Below are 14,497 nucleotides of genomic sequence, written 5' to 3'. Positions count from 1 at the left end.
CGTAGATGCCCCACAAGTGGCACATCACATGAGATGTGCCAATTCTGGAGCTTGGCCCTACTCTTCCCGAATTCACTTGTGCGGTGGCAATCGGGGTAATGGTTTATGGGGTTGATGTCAGTTTTGTAATGTCCACTGCCATCAAGCCCAAGGGTTAGAAATGTAGAGTTAAATGTATTACACCCCCCCATTACTAACCAAGTAAATTAAAACAAAAGCATACACACTAAATTGTATTTGAAAAAACACCCCCAACTCTAGCCCTCTTTCACCACTTTAAAAAAAAAAGTCCAGGGATTCCTACGTAGTCCACTGAATCTGATGTAAAAAGAGACAGGTAACAAATAAAAACAAAAAACCATCCCTCATTCACCACTTTGTTATTAAAAATAATTCTCGCAGCTCCAATGTAATCCATGGCATTTCCACCACGTCCATTGATTCAGTACTGCAACCTATCGCATGCTTGCTTAGTACTCGCATGACATGGGTTGAACCATACAGACTCCACTTGTCTAACTTTTCAGGAGCAACATAGTAATTTCATTTTTTTTGCTTGTTGTGATTTTTTATCAGATCGGACAGTTAGGTATATGGAGATACAAAATAAAGTCATTTTTATATTTTATTTGCCTTCCAGAAAAGAGGGGAATGGGGGGGGTGGTATTTTTGAACCTGCAATCATTTATGTAATACATTGTAATACTGTAATATTGCAGTATATTGTAAAATTGCCAATCTCCTATGAACTAGACATCTTAGGTGTACAAGCATGGGAGACAGGTTTTCAGCAGGCCGAAGCTGCTCTACCAATGCCATATGTCTACCGCAATCATTAGGGTGGACTTACTATATGTGCAACAGGTTTAGGAACCTGTCAAGGGTGTATTGCCTGTGTGAACAATGCCACATACAGACTATTATCACTTATCTTTTTGTGCACTAATACCAAACAGCCAACACTGGATTGAAAGTGGTTGTTTCATCAGTATTTTTTGCACCTGTGTTTTTGCCATCATTTATCGAGTCCGCTGCACCCTGCTAGTGTATTTGTTTGGAGGCTTCAGCAGGTAATCATCTCTGCTTTTTTCTCTGTGACTTTTTTCAATTTTTGGAGGATTTTTAAGTCCTCTTTTTGTGTCTGTGAGCTTTTACTCAATGTTTAGCGTTAGGACTGGCAAAATGTAAGGACCCTTGACGTGGGTTACCAGCTTACGTATTGAGGCCCCAATATTAACTAATACCTTGCATACATTGATATGTTGTTTTTTTTTGCACTTTATCTAGCAGGGTTCAGTCGGACCAAGATGGCTCTGTAAACTGTAGGCCTCTATTCACACAGCATGCATTTTGTAGCACTGGGCGGCCCGCCTGTATGTGCTTTAGTAATAGGCTGTAAACCAGATGCTCTGCATTGCCTGTGCATTGCCTCTTATCTTTTTGTGCACTAATGCCAGACAGCCAACACTGGATTGAAAGTGGTTGTTTCATCGGTATTTTTTGCACCTGTGTGCCAGTGCATTTGGTTGGAGGCTTCAGCAGGTAAGCATTTAATATAAAGTGTGTTACGGCTAGCGGAACGCACTGAATAAATAGAGATGTTTTTATTGATATTGGTGCGTTCACAGCCCGGGGTCCACCGTGCAGGAGTACCTGCTGCTAGCAATGGCGGCACGATATGGCGGTATGGACTAACTCAGTTATTTCACCGAGTAGTCGTGAAAGAAAAGCACTGTGCCCTGTTAGGCTTCACAGAGGCACAGGCTAACTGCCCACACAGAGAGAAGTCAGTGGTCACGCATGCACACAAAACTCCTCGCCGGAGGTGCCAGCATTCTAGGGGTTTATTTCAGCCGGGTCCCTGAACACATTCAAACACAAACTCCTCGCTGGAGGTGCCAGCATTCTAGGGGCTTATTTCAGCCGGGTCCCTGAACACATACTCTCGTGACCACACTGGCGAAAAGCACTTAACAAAGAACAATACTAGCGCATGGCCGTGCGGTCATGCGAACCTTAAATAGCAGCAGCACGTACAGGACCTTCCTAGAAGGACCAATGAGAAGCTACACCAGAGCGTGAGCACCTACAGGACCTTTCTGAAGGAGCCAATGACCTTAGCTGCAGTATCAGATCATGTGACCCTCGATCTCCACTGAGAGATCTTACTCTGGGCATGCTCAGAACAAGCAAAGCAGGACTTAGACCCAGAAGCATCTGCTCGCCGCTGCCCAGCACCGACTTCAATGGCAGAAGCAGGAAAGGCAGCAGTAACTCTTAGCACAGAGTCAGACTGAGCGAGACGCTGGGACCGACGTCTACGCTGAGCAGGCTCCACTGCAGCAGGAGAAGAATGGGAGACCGCAGCGGAGATGGACCGAGATTCCCCCTGTGGAGAGGAGGGAACTTGACCCCTAACATTACCCCCCCTCCTAGGGCCCCCCCCCCTTGGGCCTCACTACGTTCGAAGGCAGCTATGAGCTGCGGAGCCCGAATGCGCTCAGCAGACTCCCAGGACCTATCCTCAGGACCGTAACCCTTCCAGTCCACCAAATAAAATTTTTTGCCACGAACCACCTTGTACCCCAAAATAGCGTTCACCTCGTAATCGTCCATAGACGAACCCGATGTCCCGGCAGATGACTCAGAAAACCGGGACATGTATTTGGGCTTAAGGAGGGACACATGAAAGGTGTCAGTGATACCTAGGCGTGGAGGAAGAGCTAGACGGTAGACCACAGGATTAACCTGTTCGAGGACCTTGAAGGGACCCAAGTAGCGAGGAGCAAACTTAGTGGACTCAACACGCAGCCTGATGTTACGGGCGGAGAGCCACACTAAATCGCCGGGAGCAAAGGTCAGAGCGGGGCGCCGATGTGCAACGGCGGAAGACCTCATTCTCTCCTTGGAGGCCCGAATGGCATCCTGAGTGCGGTCCCGAATGTCCCGTGCCTCCACAGCCCAGTCTACCACCCTGGAGTCGGCGGAAGACACGGGCATGGGCACAGGTACCCGCGGATGCTGACCATAATTAAGGAGGAATGGCATCTGTCCAGTGGAGTCGGCTACAGCGTTGTTCAGTGCAAACTCTGCCCATGATAGCAAGGATGCCCAGTCATCCTGCCTGGCTGAGACAAAATGTCGCAGATATGTGACCAAGGTCTGGTTGGCCCTCTCTACCAACCCATTCGTCTCGGGATGATAAGCAGAAGAGAGATTTAACTCAATACTGAGAACATGACAAAGCTCTCTCCAGAACCGAGACGCAAACTGGGGACCCCGGTCACTGACAATTTTGTCTGGCATACCGTGTAGGCGGAAAATGTGTTTAATAAACAACGCTGCCAAGGCCCATGCAGAAGGTAGCCGTGGAAGCGGCACCAAGTGCACCATTTTAGAAAAATGATCGGTGATAACCCAAATGACGGTACAGCCACGAGACTTAGACAAACCCACCACAAAGTCCATCCCGACCATCTCCCAGGGCCTATCTGCCACCGGTAGAGGATATAATAACCCAGCTGGCTGTTGTCGAGGAGACTTATTTTTGGCGCAGGAGACACACGCCTGAACATAATCTGCGACATCACGAGCCATATGCGGCCACCAGTATGTCCTCGCCAGTAACTCAGATGTCCTTTTGGAACCAAAATGTCCACCCACCCTGGACGAGTGTGCCCAAGAGAGAACCTCCGGTCGCAAACCGGATGGTACAAAAGTCTTGTCCAGAGGCAGAGACTCTAGCGAAACCGGGGCCACAGTTCTCAGGCTCTCGGTGGGGACAATAAGCCGAGGCTCCTCTTCCTCCTCCACAAATTACACAACAGAGCGAGAGAGGGCGTCGGCACGAATGTTCTTCTCCCCAGAAAGGAAATGGAGGGTGAAATGAAACTGGGAGTAGAACAAGGACCATCTGGCCTGGCGGGAATTTAACTGCTGGGCTGTCTGCAGGTACACCAAATTTTTGTGATCTGTGTAGACTTGGAAGGGAAAACGAGCTCCCACCAAGAGATGTCTCCACTCTGAGAATGCCAACTTCATGGCTAGCAACTCCCTGTCCCCAATGGAATAATTCCTTTCTGCTGGTGAGAAGGTCTTAGAAAAGAAGCAAGGATGCTTCCGACCTTGAGCATCCTTTTGGAAGAGAACTGCTCCAGCACCAACAGATGAGGCATCCACCTCCATGATAAATGGCCTATATACATCGGGGCAATGTAGGATGGGAGCACTAGCGAAGTGAGACTTTATGGAGTTAAAGGCCTTGGAGACCTCCACAGACCACAATTTGGGATTTGCTCCCTTCTTGGGCAACCAAGGGAGCTACCAAAGTCGAGAAGTGCAGAATAAACTGACGATAATAATTTATGAACCCCATAAAGCGCTGCACCGCTTTAAGAGAATGGGGTTCCTGCCAGTCCATCACAGCCTGTAGTTTGGCAGGATCCATGGCCAATCCCTGGGCGGAGATGATATAGCCCAGGAAAGGTAAGGACTCCTGCTCAAACACACACTTCTCCAACTTGGCATAGAGGATGTTTGCCCGTAGGAGGTCGAAGACTTTGCAAACATCTCTCCGATGGGAGTCAATATCTGGAGAGTAGATGAGAATATCATCCAGATACACTACGACCAAGGTGGTGAGCATATCCCAGAAGATGTCATTCACAAAGTCTTGGAAAATGGCTGGGGCATTACAGAGCCTGAAGGGCATCACCAGATATTCATAGTGCCCATCCCTGGTGTTAAAAGCCGTCTTCCATTCGTTCCCCTCACGGATGCGAATCAGGTTGTAAGCACCCCGCAGATCTAGTTTAGTAAACACCCTTGCTCCCCGAAGCCTATCGAAGAGCTCAGATATCAAGGGCAAAGGGTACTTATTCTTAACGGTGATGGCATTAAGACCCCTGTAGTCTATGCATGGATGCAGTTCCCCATTCTTCTCCTGCACGAAGAAGAACCCAGCCCCAGCAGGTGACACTGACTGGGGCTGGGTTCACATACTCTCGTGACCACACTGGCGCAAAGCACTTAACAAAGAACAATACTAGCGCATGGCCATGCGGTCATGCGAACCTTAAATAGCAGCAGCACGTACAGGACCTTCCTAGAAGGACCAATGAGAAGCTACACCAGAGCGTGAGGACCTACAGGACCTTCCTGAAGGAGCCAATGACCTTAGCTGCAGTATCAGATCATGTGACCCTCGATATTCACTGAGAGATCTTACTCTGGGCATGCTCAGAACGAGCAAAGCAGGACTTAGACCCAGAAGCGTCTGCTCGCCACTGCCCAGCACCGACTTCAATGGCAGAAGCAGGAAAGGCAGCAGTAACTCTTAGCACAGAGTCAGACTGAGCGAGATGCTGGGACCGACGTCTCCGCTGAGCAGGCTCCACTGCGGCGGGAGAAGAATAGGAGACCGCAGCGGAGATGGACCGAGATTCCCCCTGTGCAGAGGAGGGAACTCGACCCCTAACAAAGTGTTCCTGTGTCTACCTTGAGAAGCAACTGAGTGAGACGACCTTCCACAATATATATAGATAGATATGGTATATATGATGCAAGCCATCAATCTGGCTTGAGCTGGACCTACAGGTTCAGTAGACCCCACCGATTTACCATGTTCACTTGGTGCTTGGCCTGAGTGTAAGTTATAGCATTATGTTGTATGTGAAAAATTTAAAATGTTTCCTGCTTATAAATTGCTTAACAGCATGCAATCACAAAATGTCTAACCACTGGAACCATCAGCAATCAGCAGTTATCTGTTAGAGAAGGTGTTTATTGTTCCTGCAGCACACCCACAGGAGAGTTTAAGCATTACATGGTGTCCAATTATATAAGTAGGCTATGTTTAATATGTGGACATGTTGGGTGCTCCAAAGAGATGCAGTTTGTAGTTGTTCTCCTCTCCAACTAAAAAAGGAACCTTTTCCATTAATAAAAAAAATCCTAACAATATATTACACATCTATGCATTAATGCATTAATCACATCCCACCTTATAAAACCTATAAAACATATTCCCAGTAGGGTTGAGCGAAACGGGTCGTTCATTTTCAAAAGTCGCCGACTTTTGGCTAAGTCGGCGTCTCATGAAACCCGATCCGACCCCTGTGCTTGTCGGCCATGCGGTACGCGACTTTCGCGCCAAAGTCGCGTTTCAATGACGCAAAAAGCGCCATTTCTCAGCCAATGAAGGTGAACGCAGAGTGTGGGCAGCGTGATGACATAGGTCCTGGTCCCCACCATCTTAGAGAAGGGCATTGCAGTGATTGGCTTGCTGTCTGCGGCGTCACAGGGGCTATAAAGGGGCGTTCCCGCCGACCGCCATCTTACTGCTGCTGATCTGAGCTTAGGGAGAGGTTGCTGCCGCTTCGTCAGAAGCAGGGAGAGCGTTAGGCAGGGTCCACTAACCACCAAACCGCTTGTGCTGTAGCGATTTCCACTGTCCAACACCACCTTCGGTGTGCAGGGACAGTGGAAGCTATTTTTTTTTTTTTTTATCTCAGCGCTGTAGCTCATTGGGCTGCCCTAGAAGGCTCCGTGATAGCTGTATTGCTGTGTGTACGCCACTGTGGAAACCAACTGCTTTTTTCAAAGCACATATCCTCTTGTTCCTTCCTTTCTGCACAGCTATCTTTTTTGTTTGTCCACACTTTTTATTTAATTTGTGCATCAGTCCACTTCTATTGCTGCCTGCCATACCTGGCTGAGATTACTGCAGGGGAGATAGTAATTGTAGGACATTTTTTTTTTTTTTTTTGTGTGAGATTAAGATTGGCATTTCTGCTACAGTGCCATCCCTGTGTGTGCCATCTCTCATTCAGTGGGCCATAGAAAGCCTATTTATTTTTTTGTTTTTTTTTAATATTATTGGGTTTCTAAAGTCATTTTGAAAAAAAAAAAAAATACATAAAAAAACAGTGGGAGAGTAATATTGCCCTTTCAGCTTGTGTGCCAGTCTTGACTCCTGGGTGTGCCACCTCTCTCTCTCTCATTCAGTGGGCCATAGAAAGCATATTTATTATTATTATTTTTTTTTTTTTTTATATTATTGGGTTTCTAAAGTCATTTTGAAAAAAAAAAAAAATACATAAAAAAACAGTGGGAGAGTAATATTGCCCTTTCAGCTTGTGTGCCAGTCTTGACTCCTGGGTGTGCCACCTCTCTCTCTCTCTCATTCAGTGGGCCATAGAAAGCCTATTTATTTTTTATTTTTTTTTTATATTATTGGGTTTCTAAAGTCTCCCTGAAAAAAAAAAAAAAAAACATAAAAAAACAGTGGGAGAGTAATATTGCCCTTTCAGCTTGTGTGCCAGTCTTGACTCCTGGGTGTGCCTCCTCTCTCTCTCAAATTGTGGGCCATAGAAAGCCTATTTATTTTTTTGCTTGATTTGGGTTCTAAAATCTACCAGAAAAAAAAAAATAAAACATCAATCAGTGGGAGATTAATATTGGCCTCAGGGCTTGTGTGCCACTCCTGACTCCTGTGTGTGCTATCTCTCACTCAGTGGGCCATAGAAAGCCTATTTATTTTTTTGCTTGATTTGGGTTCTAAAATCTACCAGAAAAAAAAATAAAACATCAATCAGTGGGAGATTAATATTGGCCTCAGGGCTTGTGTGCCACTCCTGACTCCTGTGTGTGCTATCTCTCACTCAGTGGGCCATAGAAAGCCTATTTATTTTTTTGCTTGATTTGGGTTCTAAAATCTACCAGAAAAAAAAATAAAACATCAATCAGTGGGAGATTAATATTGGCCTCAGGGCTTGTGTGCCACTCCTGACTCCTGTGTGTGCTATCTCTCACTCAGTGGGCCATAGAAAGCCTATTTATTTTTTTGCTTGATTTGGGTTCTAAAATCTACCAGAAAAAAAAATAAAACATCAATCAGTGGGAGATTAATATTGGCCTCAGGGCTTGTGTGCCACTCCTGACTCCTGTGTGTGCTATCTCTCACTCAGTGGGCCCTAGAAAGTCTTTTTATTTTTTTAGTATTTGGTTTCTAAATTGTCCCTGAAAGAAATCATTTGATCTTATTTGGTTTCTAAAGTCTCCCTGAGAAAAAAAAAAAAAAAACGTGTGAGATTAATATTGACATTTGTGCTTGAGTGACAGTCCTGCGTGTGTGGCATCTCTCATTCAGTGGGCCATAAAAAGCCTATTTATTTTTTTGTTTTTTTTTAATATTATTGGGTTTCTAAAGTCTCCCTGAAAAAAAAAAAAACTACATAAAAAAACAGTGGGAGAGTAATATTGCCCTTTCAGCTTGTGTGCCAGTCTTGACTCCTGGGTGTGCCACCTCTCTCTCTCTCATTCAGTGGGCCATAGAAAGCCTATTTATTTTTTATTTTTTTTTAATATTATTGGGTTTCTAAAGTCTCCCTGAAAAAAAAAAAAAAAAACATAAAAAAACAGTGGGAGAGTAATATTGCCCTTTCAGCTTGTGTGCCAGTCTTGACTCCTGGGTGTGCCACCTCTCTCTCTCTCATTCAGTGGGCCATAGAAAGCCTATTTATTTTTTATTTTTTTTTTATATTATTGGGTTTCTAAAGTCTCCCTGAAAAAAAAAAAAAAAAACATAAAAAAACAGTGGGAGAGTAATATTGCCCTTTCAGCTTGTGTGCCAGTCTTGACTCCTGGGTGTGCCACCTCTCTCTCTCTCATTCAGTGGGCCATAGAAAGCCTATTTTTTTTTTCCTTTTTTTAATATTATTTGGTTTCTAAAGTCTCCCTGAAAAAAAAAAAATACATAAAAAAACAGTGGGAGAGTAATATTGCCTTTTCAGCTTGTGTGCCAGTCTTGACTCCTGGGTGTGCCACCTCTCTCTCTCTCATTCAGTGGGCCATAGAAAGCCTGTTTATTTTTTTATTTTATTTTTTTTTTTATTAGTATTTGGTTTCTAAATTGTCCCTGAAAAAAACATTTTATCTTATTTGGTTTCTAAAGTCTCCCTGAGAAAAAAAAAAAAAAATTAGGTGGGAGAATAATATTGACATTAGTGCTTGAGTGACAGTCCTGCGTGTGTGTCATCTCTGTGATTTTGTGCCACAGAAAACAGAGTGTGTAACATTGTGCCTGATTTTCCTTGTGGTCTCACCAACCTGTTAAGGGATATAGAAATCATACTGAAGTTATAGCTCACCGTGTAAGTTGTTTGACAGCAACAAATAAAGTTACTTTGGTTAATTTTTTAAAACAATGAGGAAGTCTGGTGCAAGAGGTCGTGGCCGTGGGCGTTCATTGTCAGCTGGTAATGATGGTAGTGGTAGTGGAGCATCAGGTGGTCGTGGGGATAAAAATATTCCACCTAAGTCTGGAGCTGTGGAGCCAGTTTCGCCGTCTGGCTACACAAGGCCTCGAACGCTCTCTTTTCTGGGAGTAGGAAAAACGCTTTTAAAGCCGGAGCAGCAACAGCAAGTTTTGGCTTACATTGCAGACTCAGCCTCTAGCTCTTTTGCCTCCTCTTCTGAAACTGGTAAATGTAAAAGCAGCGCGTCGCTTGTGGATGTTCACGGTCAGGGACAAGTCGCTTTCTTGTCCTCCTCAGCAAAAACTACAACAAGAGAGAAGGATGTGCAGCGCCCCAGAGTCCTGGTCGTTGCAGTATCATGGCTCAGCCACTAAGGGGGGCCATGGTGCGTTCGATGGCACTGAAGGAGTTCTCTGAGCAGGTATCACAGTCACCAATACATTTCACAGCTGGGCCTCCGGGGGGAGCTAAGGGTTCTATTCATTAGGCCACTCCCCACCATAGTGGGTAAACTGGGGGTCAGGCAGGAAGTTAGAGAGAACGCTGACGGGATTGAACGGAGCAACACCCTGTGGCAGGGGGTGTTGTGAAGGGAGAGACTGTAGGGTCTCTGCCAGGGGTGGGATCCTGGCAGAGGCTTGGCATTGAAAGAACGTAACGGGTCCACGCAGGCTCCTGGAAGCGGCGGGACTCAAGAAAGGACTAGAAGCGAGATAGATTGTGCTGAGTGAGAAACGAAGTCAAGCGAAAGGAGATACCAGTGAGGGTTGTGCTGAAAGAGGCAGCACCTTACTGAGGCGCACTACCGGTGGCCGGAACGCCGAGGAGGTAAAGAGTTTCAAGCCATACCTCAGACCTACGGCAGGGCAGTTAGCTTTAGGCGGACTGTCTCACGCATCACCCAGGAAGGCAAAGGGGGGTACCAACAGGAGAGGGGCGCAGATAGAGTCCCGGAAGATCTCCGAGCCCCCCGTCATACGGGTGCGTTCCTACCATAGTATCTGGAGGGACGAGGAAGATCATTGCGAATTAAGTTGTTGTGAGGGAACACGAGAAACAGACACAACAGTTGTGGGGTACTTTCCGTAAGCACAGCAGGGAAGGACTGCAACACATAGCGCTAGAAGGAAGGCACCGATTTCCACCTGCAAGGAGAGCTCTGGAAGTGCCATTGGACCGGCCGGACTTGCGCAGCCTGGTGAGCCGTATTCTGGACTGAGGACCCAGAGAGCTTCAGTAAAGAGGTAAAGAGACTGCAACCTGGTGTCCTCGTTATTTACCGCGACCTGCACCCCACAACTGCACCGCTACACCGTTACTACACCACTTATTGCACCGGACGTCCCCCACTGACAGACAGGGCCACGGACCGGGTCTAGCCACCGTGACAACCCCAGGACTGAGACCTAGAGGCCCGGCTCCGGGTACCCCTCGGCCCTGCGGCGGTGTGGGGGCGCTCCAAATTTGGCGTCACGAACAGGATCTACTTAAGCCTGAAGAATCAGGTCATGTGTGCCTAGAGACTGTGATTTACTGTACTTTATTGCAAGATTGTGCTGCGCCATTAGCCGCCAAAAGTTCCCGCCAAAAGGCGCCGCCATTGCTACACCCCAGGAGAAGGAGGGTGTGTTATGGGCGGAGACTCCCAGTGTGGCGCGAGAAATGGCTACCGCCCCCTGCACTTCTGGCTGCAAAGAGATGACCTGCCTCAGAGCAGAAGAGAAACACCCCTTGATATGCAACGGCGGGAAGCTGGCGACGGAGAAGCCCGACCTCGGAGAAATGGCGGAGTTAGGTGCATGCACTGCCGGCGACTATCAGGCGGCGATGACGAGCAGCAAGTGCCTGAGCGAGGAAGAAGCGATCCCGGCCTACCATCCTTCACCAGCGACGGACCAGGAGCCTGTGAAGCTGACAGCGGAATTACCTCCACCAATCCCGACTTCGGAGTTGGAGGAGGAGGAACCACAGCAAGCGGAGCCGAATCCGAGAATCCCATTGGAGGAGCCACGGTCCGGGCTGCAGCTGACTCCAGTGCCCTTGTCGGCGGACCGGATCGACCACGGTGGGACCACACTAGGCGCAGGTACGAAAGGCGCCCCTGCCTCCGCACTCGATCCCGCTCCCGCGACCGATTTCCCCCCCAACAGTAGCCCTTCCTTCACAATTGACCGGGCGATCCTCACCCCTGGCGCGATGGGGAAACTGTTACCACCATTACCCACCAAGTGGGGGGAACCCATAGAGATGGACCCGGGAGGAGTGATGTTTCGATGGGATACCCCCTGGGTCGAGCAGGACGGGGTTCCAGTGGATGGTCTCACTATTGCGGTGTTTACCTGGGAACAGTACAAACAATGCATACTCCAACACTGGAAGCAGCGCGAAGAAGTTGAAAAACAGGAGATGCAAAGTAAGAAGTTTATATATGGTGGAAAGGACGCAGTAAGACGAGGAATTGTATCAGCCTTCTACCCCAAGAAAGGGTGGGGCTCCATTTGGGAATCAGGTTTACCTACTGGCATCTTCGTTGCTGGCTACGACGTGGACACCCCCTGCTGTGATCGGGAGGGCGAGCCGCTACGGGAGGGAGATCAAGTGACGTACACCCGCCACCAGAATGCGCAAGGATGGCGTGCCCGGAAGGTGCGGCGATGTGAGCCTGAGAGAGTCTCGCCTGTGGCCCCAATTACGGGTGATCCAGAATTGCCGGATCTCGTTACTATCTCCACGGTGCGCTTTGTAGTAGCTCCCGAGCTTGCCCGTCGGGTTAGTCTTCAAATCCAGACGCCGAGTGACCTGGTGGCCCCTGTGGAGCTTGCCGCTGGAATCCGTGTCACAGTGACCGGGGCCCAGGAACCAAAGCCACCAGAAGAAGAATAAACCTTGATACCATGAAAATGTAAATAGTTAACTGTTCATTCCTTTAACTGTTCCTGTTTGCTGCTAAACCCGTCTAGGGTTAAAGGTGATCCCTCTGTTGACCCGGGATCCCCTTTGTTTGTTGTCCTTTTCTGAAGTTTTTGCACAAAGTGATACAAACTGCAGAAATCATGGACTGTGCATGATTCGAACTTTCTTTTGTAAATAGTTTGCACCTTCTTAAGGGTGCTCCCTACTGGTTTTAGCCAAAGACACTTTGCGAAGATATTTGCCCTATTGGTTTGAGCCAAAAGACACTTTGCGAAGATTCCTTCTCTACTGGTTTTAGTTAAAGACACTTTGCGAAGAAACCTTTCCTACTAGTCCTAGTTAAAGACACTTTGTGAAGATCCCGGGCTGGAACTTTGCATAAGACTGGTAGGCTGAGAAGACGAGCTACCTCAGAAAGGCTTGGTCCCCTCTTAAAGGGGATGTGACGAAGTAAATTTGAAAGAGATACTGTTACCGAACAGTAATGTGATAATGATGCCTTGAAAAAGAAAATGTAACTGTTTTACATGCCGAGTTATATGTGTTGAAGTTGTTGAAATGTGAAATCTGAATAATGTTTTGTAGAAAGGAAAGATGCAGAGAGCCCGTAGGGGTAGATGTAGAAGCCTGCATAGTTGAAAGTAAAAGAAGTAATAATGAAGGTGAGGATAGAAGGTAAACCCCGCGTCCCCATTGAAAAGTTACTTTGTTACTAAGGACAGAGAGTGAACCCGTAGGGGTTAGAGAGTGAGTCCTTAAAGGAGCCGAGTAGAGCGGGCTCAGAGTTCTTTAAATGAAAGGAATGTTATGTCTATACTGTGTATAGTAGCGAAAGGCAGTAGGCCCTGGCTGAACAGGGCGGTCCTGTAAAAGAAAGGAGAGGCAGTAGGTCTGGTGCCGTAGGGACAGGCGGTCCTGCAGGTTCACAAGAAGGAGAATGTAAAGTTGAAATGCCTTATAATGTGATTATAGGAAGGCCTTTGATAGACTAAGAGTGTGAGTTTCTTAAAGGCAATGTTAAGTTATTGTTCAAAAAAATTGCACTAAGTAGAATACCCGGTTGGGTAACAGAAGATATTTATGCTCTGTAATTTATAATGTTGATTATGTTTGTAACGTTACAAGTGTCCTCACCTCCCATAAAGGGAAGCCTACTTAAGTATACTTATTGTTATTTGCACTCAACAAAATTGTATGTCTTTTTGCTAACCTGTATTGTTGTTTTTCTTCCCAGTCCCGGAGTACTGTGTTTAACCAGGGGGGAGTGCAGCGCCCCAGAGTCCTGGTCGTTGCAGTATCATGGCTCAGCCACTAAGGGGGGCCATGGTGCGTTCGATGGCACTGAAGGAGTTCTCTGAGCAGGTATCACAGTCACCAATACATTTCACAGCTGGGCCTCCGGGGGGAGCTAAGGGTGCTATTCATTAGGCCACTCCCCACCATAGTGGGTAAACTGGGGGTCAGGCAGGAAGTTAGAGAGAACGCTGACGGGATTGAATGGAGCAACACCCTGTGGCAGGGGGTGTTGTGAAGGGAGAGACTGTAGGGTCTCTGCCAGGGGTGGGATCCTGGCAGAGGCTTGGCATTGAAAGAACGTAACGGGTCCGCGCAGGCTCCTGGAAGCGGCGGGACTCAAGAAAGGACTAGAAGCGAGATAGATTGTGCTGAGTGAGAAACGAAGTCAAGCGAAAGGAGATACCAGTGAGGGTTGTGCTGAAAGAGGCAGCACCTTACTGAGGCGCACTACCGGTGGCCGGAACGCCGAGGAGGTAAAGAGTTTCAAGCCATACCTCAGACCTACGGCAGGGCAGTTAGCTTTAGGCGGACTGTCTCACGCATCACCCAGGAAGGCAAAGGGGGGTACCAACAGGAGAGGGGCGCAGATAGAGTCCCGGAAGATCTCCGAGCCCCCCGTCATACGGGTGCGTTCCTACCATAGTATCTGGAGGGACGAGGAAGATCATTGCGAATTAAGTTGTTGTGAGGGAACACGAGAAACAGACACAACAGTTGTGGGGTACTTTCCGTAAGCACAGCAGGGAAGGACTGCAACACATAGCGCTAGAAGGAAGGCACCGATTTCCACCTGCAAGGAGAGCTCTGGAAGTGCCATTGGACCGGCCGGACTTGCGCAGCCTGGTGAGCCGTATTCTGGACTGAGGACCCAGAGAGCTTCAGTAAAGAGGTAAAGAGACTGCAACCTGGTGTCCTCGTTATTTACCGCGACCTGCACCCCACAACTGCACCGCTACACCGTTACTACACCACTTATTGCACCGGACGTCCCCCACTGACAGACAGGGCCACGGACCGGGTCTAGCCACCGT

General features: G+C 47.7%; 1 protein-coding gene and 1 long non-coding RNA gene across 2 annotated transcripts in view; one reads left to right on the top strand and one right to left on the bottom strand.

Annotated features, from left to right (window-relative positions):
- The window catches only part of LOC143805911 (cytochrome P450 2A13-like), a 116,145-nt gene that overhangs the window by 27,894 nt on the left and 73,754 nt on the right, over positions 1-14,497 (top strand). The gene's annotated exons all lie outside the window — the stretch shown is intronic.
- On the bottom strand, positions 6,830-9,292 carry LOC143805915 (uncharacterized). Its single transcript, XR_013221353.1, has 2 exons — positions 8,827-9,292; positions 6,830-7,169 (listed from the first exon to the last, which is right to left on the bottom strand). It is a non-coding gene; the product is annotated as an uncharacterized LOC143805915 (long non-coding RNA).

This window comes from Ranitomeya variabilis, chromosome 2 (genome assembly GCF_051348905.1).
Source record: "Ranitomeya variabilis isolate aRanVar5 chromosome 2, aRanVar5.hap1, whole genome shotgun sequence".
NCBI lineage: Eukaryota > Metazoa > Chordata > Amphibia > Anura > Dendrobatidae > Ranitomeya > Ranitomeya variabilis.
The sequence above is the reverse complement of the archived record's forward strand: the minus strand, read 5'-3'. Positions and strand labels throughout refer to the sequence as shown.